The sequence below is a fragment of the Bos javanicus genome, chromosome 1 (genome assembly GCF_032452875.1).
Source record: "Bos javanicus breed banteng chromosome 1, ARS-OSU_banteng_1.0, whole genome shotgun sequence".
Lineage (NCBI taxonomy): Eukaryota > Metazoa > Chordata > Mammalia > Artiodactyla > Bovidae > Bos > Bos javanicus.
The window spans coordinates 91,584,176-91,607,565 of record NC_083868.1 but is presented as its reverse complement, the minus strand read 5'-3'; the positions used below and the strand labels follow the sequence as shown (position 1 = coordinate 91,607,565).

The window sequence follows — 23,390 nt, the reverse complement described above, 5'->3', positions numbered from 1 at the left end:
TTCCAGTATTCTTGCCTGGAGAATCCCATGGACAGAGGAGCCTGGCGGGCTACAGTCCATAGGGTCACAAAGAGTTCGACATGTCTGAGCATGCAGGCATGTGCTTTAAACAGATTCTATTCCTCCACACCCAATACACACACACACACACACACACACACAATTTTATTTGCTACAGTCTAGATTTACAAAGCTAAGGCTGAAGAGTGTGGATGATAATGCTCTGGATGCAGATTGATTTTTAATCCTAGGTCCACTATTAAGTAATTGTGCCACTTTGAGAAATTTAGTTAAACTCTCAAATTCCTTGTTGCTTTATCTGTAAGTTGATAATAATAATATCTAACAACTATGGTTGTTTTGAAGATCATATGCCTCACACATAATAAACAATAAATATTACAATATTTATAGCTTCCCAGGTGGCGCTAGTGGTAAAGAACTTGCCTGCCAATGCAGGAGACATAAGAGATGCTGTTTCATTCCCTGGGTCAAGATGATACCCTGGAGAAGGGCATGGCGAACCACTCCAGTATTCTTACCTGAAGAATCCCATGAACAGAGGAGCATGGCTGGGTACAGTCAATAGGGCTGCAAAGAGTTGAACATGACTGTTGGAACATAAGTCCCATGAACATAAGTCGCTACAGTCATGTTCAACTCTTTGCAGCCCTCTTGACTGTACCCAGCCACGCTCCTCTGTTCATGAGCGACTTAGCATGAATGCATGTATATTTACTTATAGAGACTTTAGTATTTTCATTCCCCCAAAGTTTGACCATGAAAAGAAAAGCCAATGGAAAAATTAATATTTCTCAGTGACTATGTGACTTTTCTTTATGGGTTATCAGATCATAATAGCAGTTTAAGGAAAATTCAATGTTTTGCTTAGATTTTTAAAACCAGACCATCTTACCCCTTACATATGGTACAAGTATACTTAATAAAGTATTAATTCTTGATTATTAGCAACAGGTAATCTATTTCATACTTTCTCAAATTTCTCTGATTTCCCATTGCTTATTTTTGTAGTTATTGGCATGTTGAATCACTATAGAGAAAATTGTATAGACATCAGTAGATCTCACTGATAAGTTCAATATGTTGTGATTAATACAATAGCAGACATTCAATTGTGTACAATTGAATTGATTAAATTCACTCTTCAATTTATTCAGTTAATAAAGTCTTGCTTAGAAGCTTAAGACACTTAAAAATAGAATAATTCATTATAAACTTTTAAACAATTTTAGTTGTTTTTTTGACTCTGCTGGATCGTCATTGCTGTGGAGGGTTTCCTCTAGTTGCAATGAGTGGGGGCTACTCTAGGTGCAGTGCACAGCTTCTCACTGCAGTGGTTTCTCTTGTTGTGGATAATGGGCTCTGGGGTGTACCAGCTTCAATAGTTGTAACACATGGGCTCATTAGTTGTGCCTTCTGGGCTCCAGAGCACAGTCTTAATAGTTGTGGTGCACAGGTCTAGTGGCTCTGTGGCATGTAGGATCTTCCCAGGTCAGGGATCCAACCCATGTCCCCTGCATTGGCACATAGATTCCTTGCAACTGAGCTACCAGGGAAGTCTGAATTCATTATTCTATAAAATTTAGTTTGATCTTGACATTACTGTATCCCACCCAAATATCTAACCAAATAGGAGCTAGATTTCTATATTTAGCTCGTGGGTTCCTTGTCTTTTAATTCTCTGTAAGTCAATATGTTTCCAAGGAAACTAAATTCACTTTCCAGCTGGGTACTGCCAAACACAAATTAGGACTATGAGTAGGTTCTACCTGGATCAAGACAACATATAATATTAATCTTGTAGTGACTAAAAATATTATCATGATACTATATGAGACCTTTTGAAAATCTTCCTAAAGGTTTTGTGTCTTCATTTTGGGGTCATTTGCATAACAGGAACAGTTATATTATTCTTGATTATCACCAAGACAAATAATGCCAAATAATATCATAGTTTTCTATAACACTTGTGATATAAGAAATTTGCATAGTGATCAGAATAAAACAGAATTTTTAATATTATCTATCTATCTAAATGATAGGAGCACAGATTACCAAGCATGGTAATAGGCATACATATCTTCTGCTACTTTTTGAGCAAGGTTAGAATCAGGAATTTCTTTTATACCATGGAATACCATGGTATCAGTTAGGAGTTAGTGTGGTAAAACACAAAATTATTGGGAATCATCTGGCTTCTTCATGAAATTTGCTTTTTCTTTGATATAGATAAATTTTGTGTATGGGATGTCTGATACTCTGTATCTTGAATCCAAGGTTAATTCATGCTTTCATCAAGCATGAACTATTTTATACAAAGCAAGCTTCATTAAGGAAGACCCTTTTTTAAAATCTTATGCATTAATCCTCAGTGCCTGGGGCAGTGCCTTACTCCTAAGGCGTAGATGATACATCTGCTGAAAAGATTCTGATTAAAATATTAATTTTTTTAAAGATCTCATTAATAGAGCTAATGAATCAATGATTTTTCTTTGTATTAAACACAAAGCAATAAAACAGTTTTTAGTTTGAGTGAATGGTCAAAGTTTATTGAATTAAAATTATAAACATTTTACCTGCTCCTTCCCACTTAAAACACCCTAAATTATTGTCATGTTCACTTTCATTTGTATTAGGTAAAACTAAATTTGAGTGGAGATGAAAAAGTAGAATTACTTATACTTGACTAAGTGGTTTGAATTTTTTCCCCTATCAAAACCTACCAAAGGTTCTACCTCATTATATTTCTAGTTTAAGGTGATGGTTCTTTTACTAATTTCCTATGACATAGTGAATTTCTCCCCCTTCATTCTGATGGTCCCTTAACTTGTATTTTCATCACCTGGGTAATGCAACTGACAAGTGTGTATATGAACACTGACACATCTCATCGATATATATTGTAGTCAAGGAGAGTAATTTGCCCAAAGATCATAGCCTGCCCAGCAATTTATCTCACACCTGCCCAGACAGACACAGCAGTCTAGCTCATCCATCAAAGTTCATGATATAAACTCAGTGGAATTTGAAGCTTACAATAAGAAAGTGAAAAGGGTGTAATCAAGATTACATGCAAAGTGTCATAGAGCATACAGGTCCATATTTTAAATCAACTATTTGTCAACACTCAAGTTAATATGAAAGTATATATCCTTTTGAATACATATATATTTCATGAATTCAGGCTTTTTATAGATTTAAATTATAATTTCCATTATTAAAATGTAAATTTATAGAAATTCTTAAAAATCTTGGAAATCTTTTATAAACTAGGGTTAAGTCTTAAATGTCCAGAAATACAGATGACAAATAGAAACCTTTGTTCCTGTGTTTCACATTTTCACTGTCTCAGAAAATTCAAATAAAAAAAAAAAAGAAAATTCAAATGCTAGAATAAATTCTGAGATTAGTCAATCAATCCTAACACAATAAACATAATCCTTTCCAGTTCATTATGGTGGCATCTTAACATTTTTTTTTTATGTTTTAACATATTATTTTCACAGTCTTGTTCACCAGAATGAGCACTCCACATGGATACAGTTGCTGGTATCCCTACTTTACAGATAAGAACACTGAAATTTAGAAATGTTAAGAAATTTGTTCAAAGTCATAAAACTGGCTACTACAAGTACTAAGAACAGCATCCAGATCATGTGAAACCAGAACTTCCCCCCAACACACAATTCAAAATTGCCTTTTCCTGTATTTACGTGTTTCAGAAAGAGTTGGAATGACACTTGGAGGCCATCTGGTCTAAGCTACCTGACTTTATAGATTGAAAACACAAAATGAAGTTCAGAGTGAGTGGATAGAGCTAAGATGAGGACTCAGGTTCCTACATAGAAACCTGAGTACCATATGTTCAAGGTACTGTTTCTGGAAAATTCTCAAGTATTTGGTGTGGTTATTGGTCATGTTTAGAGCATGTGAATTTATTTTCTCTATCTTAGTGCTTATAACATAGAGGCAACATTTTCTGAACTAACAGTTCTAACCAGGAGATGAGAGGTGGTTCTTTAAAGTGCCAGGCACTTGTGCCTGTGCACATCCAGGCACCAATCTAGCCGAAAACCTGGTTTCAAATTTAAATGAAAGGCATCATTTTCATGTACCATGTACCATCAGTTCAGTCACTCAGTCGTGTCTGACTCTTTGTGACCCCATAGATTGCAGCACGCCAGGCTTCCCTGTCCATCACTAACTCCTGGAGCTTGCTCAAACTCATGTTTATTGAGTCGGTGATGCCATCCAACCATCTCATTATCTGTTGCCCTCTTTTCCTCCTGCCCTCAATCTTTCCTGGCATCAGGGTCTTTTCAAATGAGTCAGTTCTTCGTATCAGGTAGCCAAAGTATTGGAGCTTCAGTTTCAGCTTCAATCCTTCCAATGAATATTCAGGACTGATCTCCTTCAGGATTGAATGGTTTCATCTCCTTGCAGTCCAAGGGACTCTCAAGAGTCTTTTCCAACACCACAGTTCAAAAGCATCAATTCTTCTGTGCTCAGCTTTCTTTATGGTCCAACTCTCACATCCATACATGACTACAAGAAAAACCATAGCTTTAACTGTAGGGAGCTTTGTCGGCAAAGTAATGTCTCTGCTCTTTCACACTCTGTCTAGGTTGGTCATAGTTTTTCTTCCAAGGAGCAAGTGTCTCTTAATTTCATGGCTGCAGTCACCATCTGCAGTGATTTTGGAGCCCAAGAAAATAAAGTTTGTCACTGTTTCCATTGTTTCTTCATCTGTTTGTCATGACATGATGGGACCAGATTCCATGATCTTAGTTTTTTGAATGTTGAGTTTTAAGCCAGTTTTTCACTCTTCTCTTTCACTTTCATCAAGAAGCCCTTTAGTTCCTCTTCACTTTCTGCCATAAGGGTGGTGTCATCTGCGTATCTGAGGTTATTGATATTTCCCATGACCCTGTGGACTGTAGCCCACCAGGCTTCTCTGACCATGAGATTCTCTAGGCAAGAATGGTGGAATGGGTTGCCACTTCCTTCTCCAGGGGATCTTCCCAACCCAGGGATCGAGCCAGCATCTCTTTTGTCTCCTTCATTGGCAGTGGATTCTTTACCACTAGCACCACCTGGGAACTCCCAATATTACTAATAAGTTCTGAAATATATTAGCATCTAATTAAAATGAAAGCGATTGAGTTAATTGATCTATTTTCCAACTCCTAACCCTAATTTTTCAAAAATTTTCCAAGGTATGTAAACGTTTTCAAATTTACATCAAGATTTGTGAAACTTATGTCTGTGTTGGCAAGTAAGAGGGGGGAAATCTGAAGGGTTTAAATTATTTTAATTTCTCTGGGTCAGATACTTCAAAATCCAATACTTCAGAGAATGAAAATATGAAGAAAGGCCCTATTTGTCACATTGTTTAGCAGTTCAATAGATGTTCTTTTCTGTGAACTAGAGAACTATTTATTGTTTGCCTGAGTTCGGAGATGAGACAGAAAGTATGGGGTTGTGCTCTATTGCTGCGGTATCAACCTCTTAATTTCCTAGAGCATCAGTGCTATTGTTATGGATGCAAGCACAGAGACTGTAGGTCACAGAGATCCAATATCATAAATTTTGTCTAAGTAGTTTCAGATTTAGCAGCCAGAACAATACTGCACTTCAGTTAGAAAATGTATGACTTGGTTTTCACTTACGGTGTCCTTAGTGCTCATATAACCCCAAATATCTGTTTTTTCAGTTACAAAAGATTGAAGTTAGACTTGAGGATGTATTTTTCCTTCTACCTGTGAGCCTGTCATGAGGCAACACTAGAGGATCCATTTGAAGTGTTGGATTTATTGGTTTTGATAACCTTGAAATCTGCCTTGGTGTCTATTTAAAGATGATTCCTATTAGCACAGCTCATTTGTGCTTTGACTAATTGTTGGGCATTCCCTGCATACTGGAATGTCCAGCTTGCACTGTGGAAAGACCACCCATCATTTCACAGCATCATGAGACTGCAGTAATTGCATTGGTTTAATACTATGCCATCCTTCAACTGGTAAAAATTACCCTCGCTTCAGATCAACTATTTCTTTAGGCAATACGTGACTTCTGGTTGGAGCATATTATTCTCATATTTGCCCAGAGAGATAGAAAAAACTGATTAGTCGTTTCAGCACCTTTATTCTTATAATGAACTTTTGTTGCTGCTAGAGTTACTAAAATCCTCTAATATCTGTTAAGTTTGGCCTATGTAGCTATCAGAGAACCATTGTGGCATTTGGTAAGTTTTATGCCATGGCCACAAATCTTTTTTTATGAGCTATTGTTTTCTCTATTATGATAGCCTTAAGAATAGCATTGTGATTTTACTTTAGTATGCTATGGTTTTTCCTGTGGTCATGTATGGATGTGAGAGTTGGACTGTGAAGAAGGCTGAACACCAAAGAATTGATGCTTTTGAACTGAGGTATTGGAGAAGACTCTTGAGAGTCCCTTGGACTGCAAGGAGATCCAACCAGTCCATTCTGAAGGAGATCAGCCCTGGGATTTCTTTGGAAGGAAAGATGCTAAAGCTGAAACTCCAGTACTTTGGCCACCTCATGCGAAGAGTTGACTCATTGGAAAAGACTCTGATGCTGGGAAGGATTGGGGGCAAGAGGAGAAGGGGACGACAGAGGATGAGATGGCTGGATGGCATCACTGACACGATGGACATGAGTCTGAGTGAACTCTGGGAGTTGGTGATGGACAGGGAGGCCTGGCCTGCTGTGATTCATGGGGTTGCAAAGAGTCGGACATGACTGAGCGACTGATCTGATCTGATCTGATCTGATTGCAGACTGTTTTTACTGTGTTTTCAGATATTTTCATTTTCAAGCACAAAAATGAGACTGTCTAGCAGCTGCCACTATACTACATGTGAATGACTTTTGGTCTTGTTTAAGTGACCAAAGAATAAATAACAGCTGTCATCCATACAAGGAGACTTTAGTGAGGGCAGAAAATGTTACTTCAAGCCATTCCTATAATTTTGTATTGTTTATTTCTATATACAAATCTTAAGATTTCTTTTTCTCGCCACTGCTGTCTTCTCTGCAACAACTGCTTTTTCCTCGTCAGGTTTTGCCTTGATAGCAATGACAGTAGCATTTGTACACAAAGATGATATTTTTTTCTTTTGACAAAACTACTACATTGCCTCAGTTTTCCACTTGGAATAATGAATAAAGACCAAGAAGGTCTTGAATGCAATAAAACAACAACAACAAAACAAAACAATCTTATGTCTTTGTTTTTTGATATTCTTTTTTTTCAGATGCAAATTTTATGACCATTAATAGCCAACATTTATCAATAGCATTTAGTATATATTATGATGTACTAGGCAGGGCGTACTATGTTTTATATTCATTATTTTTGGTGAGTATCATCTCCATTTAACCAATGGGTAACAGAGACTTAACATTTTTTACTTTGGGAGACTTAACCAAAGATTTAAGAGAGCAGATTATTATAGTCCACTGAGAGTCATTAGAACCAAAGCATATCTTATTGCCAAATATTCCCTCATGCTTTTCTAAATCCCTGAAGCAATTAAATAAGATAAGTGTAGCCTAAACTAAGTATGAGTTATTTTTGTTTTTTATTCATTGCTAGTTAGGAATTTCTTGTTAATTAAAAATACTTAATGACTGATGACTTTGAAATCATGTGACAATCTATTTTAACCAAAATATGATAATATGTGCCATCCAGAGAGTTATGCCTTTCTTAGCCCCAGTGGTCACCTCGATATGAGTTGTATCATAATGCAAAACCTTTTGTGGTTTTTTTTATGTTGAAATCACCTTCAAAGCTTTCAGAATGTCCATTTTGGACATTTTTCAGAATGTCCACAATGATGTGCTCCTGTATTCATTGAGGATGAAACTTTTTTTTTTTTTCAAATTGGTCAAAATTAATCAAATGAAACTATAACTGGAACATAGTTGGCAAATAAAATATTCAGTAAACTTGAGTTTTGTTATTGTTTTTAACATTAATAATATTTTAAGTTCATGTCTGATAACTACGTTGGATGATCAGTTTAGGAGATACTGTTTGCAGCACTAGCAGTATGAGATAATTTTCTTACTTGTATTTGGAATGACTCCAACAGTACCTCCAAAGTAGAAAATATAAAATGTTTTTTTGATTAGTGGTGGTATGAGATACATGCATAATTTCTCAAGTGATAATAATAAAGCACACCATTCATTTGAATAATGGAGACTATCAAAAATCCTTCTCATTGCTTGATGATAATTTCATAATCAATAATATATAAAAATGAAATAATAAAATTAAACACTTATGTAGAGCCTACCATGAACTAGGCACTGTTCACTGTGTATCGATTCATTTCCTTTAACAATTTTGTGAAGTAAGCTCTCTTACTGTCACCACCATTTTATAGATGAAGAAAAATAGGCATAGTATGGAAGGTAGAAACTTGACCAGGATGACAGAGCCAGCAAGTGGCAAAGCTGGGATTTAAACCCAGATAGTCTGACCCCAAAGTCTATGCTCATAATCAAATCTGGGTACAATCAGCAACAACCACTTCAAAGTAAAAAGTATAAGTCAGTCATTTACTGACTTATAAAGATTAGGAGGTGAAGTTTAAGGATAACTAAATTAACTTCATTAAATTGACTTTAAAAAGTAATTTTTTTTTGTTTTAATCAAAACTAGCAACACATTCAAGGAGATTTTATATTCATATATTTGTTTTCCATTAATTAAATTTTAAAAATCTTGCAAAACATAAAAGTTTTGTTTAATGGAAAAATGGAGACACCTCTGATGATTCTTGACCCATGGCACTTTAGAATATACATACAAAGTTGTCCAGCATTTTTGGAAAATGTTGTTTCTTCATAAACATTGCTATTTTAAAGTCTAATGCTTGAAGAACATTACAAATAAAAATATACTTAAAAGGCATATTAATTTCAGATAACTGGGGGCATTAAATGCAATTAAAGAGCAATTTTGAATATTTCTGATTCATATGAAAACTAGCTTATTTTGATCTTGTGAGAAATGAGTAGTCTCTAGTCGCAAAAAAAACTAAAAATTAAAATATAGGAAAATGTTTTAAATATGTCTCCTGGGAAAGCATTATATTTTTGTTTTAAAGAAAAGAATCAATTTTTAACAGTGACTCACATTTTAATACCCGTGAATTTTAAGTTTTATTTAAGAAATGAAAATAATAATTTTAGCATTTTTCCCTTTCATTTATAAGTTTCTGTAGAATATTAATTCCATTTTTTGAAAGGTAAATTTGCTCTGAACTATTTTCTGAAATCCATGAAATATGGGTATATGCATAAGCTTTTAAACTAATTGAAGAAAAAAGCTTATGCTTGCTCAATAGTACTATTTTTTGTATGAATTTATTTAATGGTTTTTAGTTTAAATTGTTAGCATCTGCTATCTAATCTCTTAATGATAATTTCAGATATCCTGGAATTTGTTGTCAAAGTAATATTAACATGAGATATCTATTGTTTTACATTGAGATAATGAAGAAATATCACATATATTTAGATTCCATTTTGAGATAATCTTAGCTATTTTGGTTTGGTTTCTTATTTGTCCAAACGAGTTAATCTCTTGGAATCTTACACGAGCCTATCCTTGGAGATTTGTATCCCAATTTTACAAACCATTTTAGAGAAGACTGAAAGGTGGTGAGTGTGCTAGGAATAAATAGCTAAATTATTTTACAATTACTTAGAGAATTTCTTGCTATAAAAATTCAAATTATATAAAGTCCGTCTAGTCAAGGCTATGGTTTTTCCAGTAGTCATATATGGATGTGAGAGTTGGACTGTGAAGAAAGCTGAGTGCTGAAGAATTGATGCTCTTGAACTGTGGTGTTGGAGAAGACTCTTGAGAGTCCCTTGGACTGCAAGGAGATCCAACCAGTCCATTCTGAAGGAGATCAGCCCTGGGATTTCTTTGGAAGCAATGATGCTCAAGCTGAAACTCCAGTCCTTTGGCCACCTCATGCGAAGAGTTGACTCATTGGAAAAGACTCTGATGCTGGGAGGAATTGGGGGCAAAAGGAGAAGGGGACGACAGAGGATGAGATGGTTGGATGGCGTCACCGACTCGATGGACATGAGTTTGGGTGAACTCCAGGAGTTGGTGATGGACAGGGAGGCCTGGAGTGCTGTGATTCATGGGGTTGCAAAGAATTGGAGATGACTGAGTGACTGAACTGACTGACTGACTATTTTTTTTATTTTTAAAGAGAAAATTGTGTCTCCAAAATTTAATCTACTTTAAGATTTCAACCAGAATAGGGATGATTTTGCTAATTTTTAAAAAATGTTTTTCTCTCATTTTTTGAATGAATCATTAAAAATATTAATGATTAGGGAGATTAAATTATTTCAGTTTATTATTGTGTTACAATAGTGTTACAATGCAAAAATTTATTCTTAGATCATTTCTCATGAAATTGTAAATTTTTTTCATTTCTAGTACAATGTCTAGTAATGCTAAGGTTTTAATCTATAACTCCTTTTATTAAAATGTTACTGAAAGAGATCACATTTTTCCATGTTTAGAACACTGATATTTTAGAATTTAGACATGACTTTAATTACTGAAGCTGGGGGAACAGGAATTGCTGAGGGAGGGAAATGTTGCTGAATTAGAACTTGAACATGAGTCGTGTTAAATCATTTTTAGAAATAGTGCTGGCTTCTTTATAGTGCTTGCTTGAAACTGCCAGAAACATGTTTCCTTCTTAACTCCATTCATGAACATTAGAAAGTGAAAACGCTCAGTCGTGTCCGACTCTTTGCGACCCCGTGGACTGTAGCCTGCCAGGCTCCTCTGTCCATGGGAATTTCCAGGCAAGAATACTGGAGTGGGTTACCATTTCCTTCTCCAGGGGATCTTCCCAACCCAGGGATCAAACCCAGGTCTCCTGCGTTGCAGGAAGACTCTTTACCACCTGAGACACCTGACTGAATTATAAGCACCAGGTAGTAGGTACGATGCATAAATACAGATTCTGCCTTTTTTTAATTCTGTAGAAATATCTTTCCAGTAATGGGAAGCCTCCCTTTATCCTGTGGGTTCTATGGAGAAAAATAATCTATTGGTGCTTTTAAATGAAAATCTTGCTGAACAGGACTGCTTATTCTTGGCACCTGAGCAAAAGAAGTAGAGTGGATTTTTTTTTCTTTTTCTTCAGAATATAGATAGGGAAAATATTGCATAACCTCTTATTTAGCTCATAATAAAATCTGAACTTGAAAAGACTGAACTAGCAATAGATGAAAGAACCAGTTAGGATTCATAAATCAGAACTTTGAACTGAAATGAGAGAGTAGGGCTTATCAACTCAATCAAAATGGCTTGTGTCCAAAAAATACTGATGTATGAATATGTCACTTTTATCCTTAAAGTGCACATGAAATATTTGTAAGTCAAAACTATTTCTAATTTAGGATTTATTGCCATGGTTCATAACTGAACTAGATTTTATAAATCTGCTAATGGGCTTGTAATTGTAGCATTTTTAAAAAAAATTTATATAAAATGTAGTGTATAAAGCTATTCTGGGATATATAAACTATCTTATTTATATATTATTTCCTTAAAATTCTAAGATTCAAACTTAGAGAGTCATCCTCCTTAGATCTCAGTTACGTGTTATTTTGGTACTTCAAGCGATGGTTGTTTTATGAGTAAAGCTGGAATCAAGATTTCTGGGAGAAATATCAATAACCTCAGATATGCAGATGACACCGCCCTTATGGCAGAAAGTGAAGAAGAACTAAAGAGCCTCTTGATGAAAGTAAAGGTGGAGAGTGAAAAAGTTGGCTTAAAGCTCAACATTCAGAAAACTAAGATCATGGCATCCGGTCCCATCACTTCATGGGAAATAGATGGGGCAACAGTGGCTGACTTTATTTTTCTGGGCTCCAAAATCACTGCAGATGGTGATTGTACCCATGGAATTAAAAGACGCTTACTCCTTGGAAGGAAAGTTATGACCAACCTAGACAGCATATTCAAAAACAGAGACATTACTTTGCCAACAAAGGTCCATCTAGTCAAGGCTATGGTTTTCCCAGTAGTCATATATGGATGTGAGAGTTGGACTGCAAAGAAAGCTGAGCGCCGAAGAATTGATGCTTTCGAACTGTGGTGTTGGAGAAGACTCTTGAGATTCCCTTGGACTGCAAGGAGGTCCAACCAGTCCACCCTAAGGGAGATCAGTCCTGGGTGTTCATTGGAAGGACTGATGCTAAAGCTGAAACTCCAATACTCTGGCCACCTGATGAGAAGAGCTGGCTCATTTGAAAAGACCCTGATGCTGGGAAAGATTGAGGGCAGGAGGAGAAGGGGACAACAGAGGATGAGATGGTTGGATGGCATCACCGACTCAATGCACATGGGTTTGGGTGGACTCCGGGTGTTGGTGATGGACAGGGAGGCCTGGCATGCTGCAGTTCATGGGATCACAAAGAGTCAAACACAACTGAGCAACTGAACTGAACTGAATGAGTCCTATAGGAATATGTTTAATTTTTTATATTGAACATGAATATCTTATATAGTTGATTTTCTTATAATACTTCTTTATTGTCTATTCTGTGTTCAGCTGACTTACTTCTGTCATCACCTTCTAACTCTGTGTTGCCCAAAACAAGTATCCCTTTAGGCAGACTCAATTATATTTCTTCTAAGAATACAACTTTTACATAGTTCTTTAAACAATTTACATCATCTTCATGCTGCAAAACCATTATATTTTGAACTGGAAGTTGTCTTGCCTCCTGAGTAAAAGGGAAATCAGAGCATAATCTTCAAAGTGGTTGGAGATGGATAACTATAAGAATTAATGCTTTTGAACTGTGGTGTTGGAGGAGACTCTTGAGAGTCCCTTGGACTGCAAGGAGATCCAACCAGTCCATTCTGAAGGACATCAGCCCTGGGATTTCTTTGGAAGGAATGATGCTAAAGCTGAAACTCCAGTAGTTTGGCCACCTCATGTGAAGAGTTGACTCATTGAAAAAGACTCTGATGCTGGGAGGGATTGGGGGCAGGAGAAGAAGGGGACGACAGAGGATGAGATTGCTGGATGGCATCGCTGACTCGATGGACATGAGTATGGGTGAACTCCGGGAGTTGGTGATGGACAGGGAGGCCTGGTGTGCTGCGATTCATGGGGTCGCAAAGGATCGGACACGACTGAGCGACTGAACTGATCTGATCTGATCTGATTCTTGGAAAAACAAACTCTCTCCACATTTCTCAGTCTTGAGGATTTATGTTATCTTAAGTTTTGCTGAGGGCTTTATGTTTAACTTTTTAAATCCTCTGTCTGTATACATTTGATAAAATCACTAAAATAAGATTAACTTAATTTGTTTTTATCAATCACTAAGATATTCCAAAGATGCAAATCTAACGTTATAAAGGGGTAGATTGTGAATAGTCTCCTTGTATCCATGTTCCCCAATCACCCAGTTCATCTTCTCACAGAAACCAGTGTTGCAAAAATACCTTCTGAAAGATTCTTACTACAATTGACATTGAACAACATGGGTTTGAACTGTGTGGGTACACTTGTACATGGATTTTTTTTTTTTCAACAGTAAATACTACAGTATTATATGATTCCAGATTGGCTAAACTAAGAACAAAATGGATGCAGACCCATGGATGCAGAGCAACCTCAGATACAGACGAACCATACATGTGAAGGGCTGACTACAAGTTGTACACAGACTTTGAACTGCTCAGAGGGTTGGCGTCTGTAATCCCCAGGTTATTCAAGAGTCAATTGTATAATAATTTGAATCAATACAGAGAGGTATAAAGTATAAAATTGTTAAAAGTTAACCCAAATCCCACCTTCCCAATAACCATTGTTAATATCTAATAAATATTATTTTAATAGTTTCTCAATACATATATACAGTTGGAAGACAAAGCTGGATAAATGGAGGTTGAATAGATGTATTTTAATTAAATAATTATTTAATTGCAATATTAAGAAAAGTATTACATTTAATTTTGCTTCAAGATAATATATACTGGGGCTTCCCTGGTGACTCAGCTGGTAAAGAATCTGCCTGCAATGTGGGAGACCCCTGTTCTGTTCCTGAGTTGGGAAGATCTCCTAGAGAAGGGAAACACTACCCACTCCAGTATTCTGGCCTGGAGAATTCTGTGGACTGGATAGTCCTTGGGGTTGCAGAGTTGGACACAACTGAGTGACTGTTACTCACTCGCTCACTCACAATATATATTTAGATTCTGAAGAAGCTCTACTATGTATGGAGGGAAAAAAAAAGATCCTGAAAAAATTTGAGATCTTGGATTCTTTGTGCTCTTTTTACTACCTGTTTCAACTTAAGATGACATCCAATAAATTTCTGCTTATAAACTACACCTTACTGATGAGTCCTGAACCTTGATTGCTAATACTTATTTATTTTTTGTTATTTATATTATCAAGACTACATTTTATTTTATCATAGTAATTTCTAGCTTTTTTTAATTGAAATGGTTAAGCATTGAATCCACTTAAATTTTAAAAAAAGCAATCAAGGTTAATGCTTAACACCAGTTTTATCACCACAGTTGCTTTATTTCTGAGTGTTTTTGAGTATTTTGAGTATTCTTATTTAGTTGAATGTTTATTTTATAGTTTAAATGTAGGTAATTTAAATATAAATACATTTTTACATGACATTTTACTATATATACTATATATACATATATCACACTCAAGTCAGTCTTAAATTTTTTTTATTTGGTATTACATTGAATTCTTATATTTTAAAATACTATACACTAACTTTTGTAGAAATACAACCTGTATTTTCTCGTACAAAGAACCCACTAAATGTGTTTCAGGAATGTAGAGATATTTCCCCCTTAAACAGCTAAAAAGTGAATTAAAATACTGCTTGTTGCAGTAATTTTTGCTTTTAAAAAATAAATATTTTATATGACAACATCCAATATATAAAGAGCAGTTATGAACAACAGACATCTACATATACTTTCAAAGCCTTATTGAAACTCTCCTATTGGCACTAGATACCAATCAAGGTGCAGCCATAGTTAGTAGCAGCCGTAGTTAGTAGCATATGCATACGCATATGCCTATTGGCTATAATGTGCATGTTTGAAATATTCCATTTTGCCGTTGGGCCCATTCCTTTGTCCTTAGAATGACCTTAACCTCTGTCTTTGATCAGCTGAAGCAACTTGGGATCAGTTGCGTGTCTGGCTTCATAAAGCAGATATAAGGTTACTTCGTTCCTTTATATGATTAGCTGTGAAGAAAGTGTTTTAATACTGAGTCACTCTTCCAGTTAGAGGAATATAACCCTCTGAGGAGTTAGGTAGTCATTATTGATGAAAACATTCACATTTTCCAGATCCAATCCTCTGAATCCTATCTGGACCAATCAGAATAGGAACTTCTCCATGTTTGAAAATTTAGGACCCAGTTATGTTCATTGGAAGTCTTGTCATCATGAATACTCAAGACAAGCCACTCTTCTCCCATTTGTCACATAAGCTCATCACATTTTTGGTTTCCAAAAAAACAATAGTTTTACCTTCTTTTTCCCTCAAGTTCTCTTCCATTAGTTTCCATTAAGATTTTCTTCCTTGCATGTGTCATTATATACATCCACAATCTGAAGAATATTGTGGTTTTTATTCTAGTGGACTAGTATTTATATGAATAAAATGTTTCAGGCAGTCTTCAGGAAGCAGTCTTACTTTTTTGGCCAAATTGGATCCTACACTATGGCTTGCCTATCAGATCCTAACAATATATAATCTTATATGGGGTAAAAGCCCATATGAGGCATTCCATATGCTTCATCAAGAAAAATGTAGGTTGTTGTCCTTAGTTTGATTTTTTCTCACACACTAAATATCAGTTAGTTTTATTGGAGTTGCAATACAGTTTTCCAGTCTTCTCTCCAAATGCCCTTGTGAGGATCACCAAAGATACAAGTAGACTATAAGCAATAGGTTGTATAGTATTCACCAGCTGCTTGGTTTACTGTTGGCTAGTTTCTGATTTGATGCAGTACTAAGATGATGATCAATGAGGATGATGGTAGGCAGTATGTAAGACGTTTGCTTGAATCCATTTGAGCTAGTCCAATTATATCCAACCTATTCAGGGCAACTGGAGACCCCTGAGTTTGAACAACAGGGGGTTCAGTAAAGTTCTGTCTTATAATTCCATCTACGACATGTACAGGGTAGTTTGCTTCAAAGAAATTCAGAATTGGCTTTGGACAGTTATTGGGTTTCTCTGTTGGCTCAGATGATGAAGAATCCACCTTCCAATGCAGGCTGCTGCTGCTGCTGCTAAGTCGCTTCAGTCATGTCCAATGCAGGAGACCCCGGTTAAATCCCTGGATTGGGGAGATCCCCTGGGGAAGGGAATGGCAACCCACTCCAGTGTTCTTGCCTGGGAAATCCCTTAGACAGAGGATACAGCCCATGGGGTCACAAAAGTCAGACACGACTAAACAACTAACACTTTGACTTGGACAGTTATACCTCTAACTGCAATTTCCTTGCTTCTGCAGTATGCTTCCACCTATTGTGCTATTTGTGGCCAAATTCATATGTTCTTGATCACAATTCATCTCAAATTTAGGCATCTCATCAAAATTCCTGTTCTTTTTAATCAGTTTCTCTCCAGGGTTTTTATAATTATTTCCAGATAGATGCTCTCCCTCAGTTCAGTTCAGTTGTTCAGTCATGTCTGAATCTTTGCAACCCCATGAACCACAGAATGCCAAGCCTCCCTGTCCATCACCAACACAGAGTTCACCCAAACCCATGTCCATTAAGTCGGTGATGCCATCCAACCATCTCATCTTCTGTCGTCCCTTCTCCTCCTGCCCTCAATCTTTCCCAGCATCAGGGTCTTTTCAAATGAGTCAGCTCTTTGCATCAGGTGGCCAAAGTATTGGAGTTTCAGCTTCAACATCAGTCCTTCCAATGAACACCCAGGCCTGATCTCGTTTAGGATGGACTGGCTGGATCTCCTTGCAGTTGAAGGACTCTCAAGAGTCTTCTCCAACACCACAGTTCAAAAGCATCAATTCTTCAGTGCTCAGCTTTCTTTATAGTCCAACTATCACATCTATACATGACTACTGGAAAAACCATAGCCTTGACTAGATGGACCTTTGTTGGCAAAATAATGTCTCTGCTTTTTAATATGCTGTCTAGGTTGGTCATAACTTTCCATTCAAGGAGTAAGCATCTTTTGATATCATGACTGCAATCATGATTTACAGTGATTTTGGAGCCCCCAAAAATAAAGTCAGCCACTGTTCCCACTGTTTCCCCATCTATTTGCCATGAAGTGATGGGACTGGATGCTATGATCTTATATTTCTGAATGTTGAGCTTAAAGCAAACTTTTTCACTCTTCTCTTTCATTTTCATCAAGAGGCTCTTTAGTTCTTCTTCACTTTCTTCCATAAGGGTGGTGTCATCTGCATATTTGAGGTTATTGATATTTCTCTCGGCAATCTTGATTACAGCTTGTGCTTCATCCATCCCAGCATTTCTCATGATGTACTCTGCATATAAGTTAAATAAGCAGGGTGACAATATATAGCCTTGACGTACTCCTTTTCCTATTTGGAACCAGTCTGTTGTTCCATGTCCAGTTCTAACTGTTGCTTCCTGACCTGCATACAGATTTCTCAAGAGGCAGGTCAGGTGGTCTGGTATTCCCATCTCTTTCAGAATTTTCCACAGTTTATTGTGATCCACACAGTCAAAGGCTTTGGCATAGTCAATAAAGCAGAAATAGATGTTTTCCTGGGACTCTCTTGCTTTTTCGATGAACCAGCAGATGTTGGCAATTTGATCTCTGGTTCCTCTGCCTTTTCTAAAACTAGCTTGAACATCTGGAAGTTCACGGTTCACATATTGCTGAAGCCTGGCTTGGAGAATTTTGAGCATTACTTTACTCACATGTGAGATGAGTGCAATAGTGTGATAGTTTGAGCATTCTTAGGCAATGCCTTTCTTGGGATTGGAATGAAAACTGACCTTTTCCTGTCCTGTGACTTCTGCTGAGTTTCCCAAATTTTCTGGCATATTGAGTGCAGCACATTCACAGCATCATCTTTCAAGATTTGAAATAGCTCAACTGGAATTCCATCACCTCCACTAGCTTTGTTCGTAGTGATGCTTTCTAAGGCCCACTTGGCTTCACATTCCAGGATGTCTGGCTCTAGGTGAGTGTGAGTGATCACACCATTGTGATTATCTGGGTCATGAAGTTTTTTTTTTGTACAGTTCTTCTGTGTATTCTTGCCACCTCTTCTTAATATCTTCTACTTCAGTTAAATCCATACCATTTCTGTCCTTTATTGAGCCCATCTTTGCATGAAATGTTCCCTTGGTATCTCTAATTTTCTAGAAGAGAACTCTAGTCTTTCCCATTCTGTTGTTTTCCTCCATTTCTTTGCATTGATCGCTGAGGAAGGCTTTCTTATCTTTCCTTGCTATTCTGTTGAACTCTGCATTCAGATGCTTATATTTTTCCTTTTCTCCTTTGCTCTCACTTCTTTTCACAGCTATTTGTAAGGCCTCCTCAGACAGGCATTTTGCCCTTTTGCATTTCTTCTTCTTGGGGATGGTCTTGATCCCTGTCTCCTGGACAATGTCATGAACCTTCATCCATAGTTCATCAGGCACTCTGATCTATCAAATTTAGTCCCTTAAATCTATTTCTAACTTCCACTGTATAATCATAAGGGATTTTATCTAGGTAATACCTGAATGGTCTAGTGGTTTTCCCCGCTTTCTTCAATTTAAGTCTGAATTTGGCAATAAGGAGTTCATGAGCTGAGCCACAGTCAGCTCCTGGTCTTGTTTTTGCTGACTGTATACAGCTTCTCCATCTTTGGCTGCAAAGAATGTAATCAGTCTGATTTCTGTATTGGCCATCTGATGATGTCCATGTGTAGAATTTTCTCTTATGTTGTTGGAAGAGGGTGTTTGTTATGACCAGTGCGTTCTTGGCAAAACTCTATTAGCTTTTGCCCTGCTTCATTCTGTACTTCAAGGCCAAATTTGCCTGTTACTCCAGGTGTTTCTTGACTTCGTACTTTTGCATTCCAGTTCCCTATAATGAAAACAACATCTTTTTTTAAGGTGTTAGTTTTAGAAGATCTAGTAGGTCTTCGTAGAACCATTCAACTTCAGCTTCTTCAGCCTTACTGGTCAGGGCATAGACTTGGGTTACCATGATATTGAATGGCCTGCCTTGGGAATGAACAGAGACTGTTCTGTCATTTTTGAGATTGCATCCAAGTACTGCCTTTCGGACTCCTGTTGACTATGGTGGCTACTCCATTTCTTCTAAGGGATTCCTGCCCACAGTAGTAGATATAATGGTCATCTGAGTTAAATTCACCCATTCTAGTCCATTTTAGTTTTCTAATTCCTAGAATGTTGACGTTCACTCTTGCCATCTCCTGTTTGACCACTTCCAATTTGCCTTGATTCATGGACCTAACATTCCAGGTTCCTATGCAATATTGCTCTTTACAGCATTGGACCTTGCTTCTATCACCAGTCACATCCATAGCTGGGTGTTGTTTTTGCTTTGGCTCCATCCGTTCATTCTTTCTGGAGTTATTTCTCCACTGATCTCTGGAAGCATATTGGGCACCTTCCAACCTGGGGATTTCATCTTTCAGTGTCCCATCTTTTTGCCTTTTCATACTGTTCATAGGGTTCTCAAGGCAAGAATACTGAAGTGGTTTTCCATTCCCTTCTCAAGTGGACCACATTCTGTCAGACATCTCCACCATGATCTGTATGGCTGGAGTGGCCCCACACAGCATGGCTTAATTTCAATGAGTTAGACAAGGCTGTGGTCCATGTGGTCAGATTGGCTAGTTGTCTGTGATTGTGGTTTCAGTCTGTTTGCCCTCTCATGCCTTCTCTCAGTGTCTACTCTCTTATTTGGGTTTCTGTTACCTTGGACGTGGGGTATCCCCTCACTTTTTTTTTTTTAAGCTCTCCCTAACTGCCTCCTAATGAAGGTTCATCAAACCATACATACTGCCTGCAATCTTGGTCATCTGAGTAGGCAAACACATTGGTCATCTGAGTAGGCAAACAGGTTATCATTGTTTTGATTGGTGAGGAAGAAGCTGGAGAGAACTGAGTGCAATAACTCCCTGGGAGTGGCTTTGGTAACACTGAAACCTTGAGGGGGTTTGGGGATAGCCTTAGCTGAACAATAGCAAGACAAGAATTAGAGATACTAGACTAGAAACTAGTGGAAATAAATAAGGTCCTTTTATTGTTTTAGAAAGTGTTTATCGGTACTTTGGTCTATAAATTCTTTTATGTTTGAAGAAGCCTGCTCATTGCCTTTATTTTTTTTATTATTTATTTATTTTTCAACTTTACAAAATTGTATTAGTTTTGACAAATATCAAAATAAATCCGCCACAGGTATACATGTGTTCCCCATCCTGAATCCTCCTCCCTCCTCCCTCCCCATACCATCCCTCTGGGTCGTCCCAGTGCACTAGCCCCAAGCATCCAGTATCATGCATTGAAGTTGAAGTATCACTGACTTTATTATCATAATTATTAAATCATTAAAATGTGTTAAAGTTTGAATACGTATTTCTGGTAGCTGATGAATGGTATAATAGTGAGTGAGTTAGTGTGTGTGCATGTATGTGTGTGTGTGTTTATGTGTGTGTGTGTATGTGTGTGTTTAAGTAAAAGCTTCACCTATAGCAGGTTGCTAAGATAGGGGTATAGATCTTAGAAAATCAGAAAAGGTGTTGTTATGGTTTATTCTTCTTTCTCCCATCTTTACTGCCCCATTTGGGAACTCCCTCATCTAATTCTCTGTGAATTATAGTTCATTAAACTTGTGTACTTATTTACAAGTAATCAAGGAAGTGTTTTGCAAACTCACTTAAAAGTACTTGAGATGCTTTGTGTGTATATTTTTAATAGCAATATGATGGTGTCTTCCTAGGCAAAGTGAAGGAGTAAGTTAATTAATTTAATTATTATAGATGGCCAATCTGAATAGTTCAAGCAAATATTATCTCTTCCTCAGTAGGAAATTTTTCTGCTTGAATTACTCTGATAATTGCCTCAGGTCTCTACCTGAGTAGGCAAGCCAGTCTTCAGTTGTCTCTATATATTCATAGTTAAATTAGACTTGACTGAAAAACAGCCTCATAGGCATTTCCTGGGGAATTTGAAAGGTTCAGAGGGTTAAAACCTGGTAGCCCAGCCCCTAATCAACAAAGTGACAGCATTGTTGCAATTTCAATTAAGCTGTGTCTCTTATCTAGATAAGTTAGGTTTTGTGTTTGTTTTTTTGATCCTTTCAAAATGTATATTTTTTTTATCTTTGTAAGTATAAAAAATAGTTTCTTTTAGTGGGGAACACAATATTCAGCTAACACTTAATATTTGACAATTCTGAGAGATGTGTGCTATATCTACTCTATAGGTCTGAGTAGTTGCTTTTGGAGGAATGCACATGATAAAACACATTTCTTTTAGAAAAGAGGGTAAGATTTGAGGTAGGCTAATGCCCACTCCAGTGTTCTTGCCTGGAGAATCCCAGGGGTGGAGCCAGGTGGGCTGCTGTCTGTGGGGTCGCACACAGTCAGACATGACTGAAGGGACTTAGCAGCAGCAATGCCTGATGACCTTTCTAAAGTCCACTTTCTTTCCTCTAGATAGTCTTATTGAGAATGAAGTAGAAACATTGTCCATACTGTGGATTTGCTTGTGAATTTTAGAGGAATATATATATATCTGTATGCCATTTCATCACTGCTTGTTTTTTTTTTTTTTTTTCTTCCAATTTTATTTTATTTTAAACTTTACATAATTGTATTAGTTTTGCCAAATATCAAATGAATCCGCCACAGGTATACATGTGTTCCCCATCCCGAACCCTCCTCCCTCCTCCCTCCCCAACCATCCCCTGGATCATGCATTGAACCTGACTGGCAACTCGTTTCCTACATGATACTTTACATGTTTCATTGCCATTCTCCCACATCTTCCCACCCTCTCCCTCTCCCACAGAGTCCATAAGACTGTTCTATACATCAGTGTCTCTTTGCTGTCTCGTACACCGGGTTATTGTTACCATCTTCTAAATTCCATATATATGCTAGTATACTGTATTTATGTTTTTCCTTCTGGCTTACTTCACTCTGTATAATAGGCTCCAGTTTCATCCACCTCATTAGAACTGATTCAAATGTATTCTTTTTAATGGCTGAGTAATACTCCATTGTGTATATGTACCACAGCTTTCTTATCCAACTCAGGGTTAATTCTATAGTTTTTTTTAGCCATCTTAATTAGAATACCATATTCTGAGACAAACCAATCAATACAAAACCCATTTTACCCATGATAAGCAAAACTAACTCCATTAACTTCAGCAACCGTCTCACCTAAGAAGTGAGGGAAGGCTGTATTTACTAGCAATTTTCTTACCCTGAAAATTGCCTATCTCATGCATTTCAGAGACTCAATTTGAGCAAAGATTTTTTAGTGAAGAGTATAACAAATAAGCAGAAGTAGAATTTGGAACTTGAGTTCAGACAACTCAAGATTGTACAGTATAGTCAATTGATAGAGAGAAGGTGACAAAAACAGGATAATTTCACACAAATCTTCACCTGCCTGAAAAAGGAAAAGAACATGGTGAGGAGAAAGGATTCTCCCTACCTTTGGAAAAAATCATCATCACTTGTACCAAATCTTTGAGCACTTTGCAGAGTCCAGAAGTAACCTGAGGTTTATAGTAATTGCTTTGAGATATTATTGGTTCAAAGGTATTTTAACCCTAGCACCTCATTTCAGGAAAGCCATGATCTTTTGATAGTTGGGTATCTTTAAAATACCTTTCACTGTTACACTAAAAAGTGTGCTATGGTAGTTTTGACTGCATAGAAAATGTCAATGTTTTTGTGAATACATTTTGTTTTCTGTTTGGGGGCTCTCTAAAGAAATGTTCTTTCTCTTCATTTATTTACCTGTTCTAGACTCTGGGGCCATGGAGATTCAAAAATCTCCTTTTCTTGAAGAGCTCCTGATCTGGTGCCAGTGATAGAGGGATTATGCATATTAACACTCAGAAATGTAAATGTAATTAGAGGTTTCCACCATGCTAAAGGAAAGCAGATTGTACATTAATTTACTTCATTTATCAAAATAATATTTTATCTAATCTTATGCCAGTGTTCTGTGTTTTACACACTTGATCCTGTTTAGACCTTATAGTACTCGTGTAAGTAGATATAACCAGTATC

At 36.9% G+C, this 23,390-nt stretch overlaps 1 protein-coding gene and 1 pseudogene across 8 annotated transcripts in view; one reads left to right on the top strand and one right to left on the bottom strand.

The window, feature by feature from the left end:
• Positions 1 to 23,390, top strand: part of NAALADL2 (N-acetylated alpha-linked acidic dipeptidase like 2) — a 1,576,761-nt gene that overhangs the window by 1,386,583 nt on the left and 166,788 nt on the right. The window lies entirely within an intron of this gene.
• On the bottom strand, positions 15,105 to 23,204 carry LOC133254861 (probable ATP-dependent RNA helicase DDX5; annotated as a pseudogene).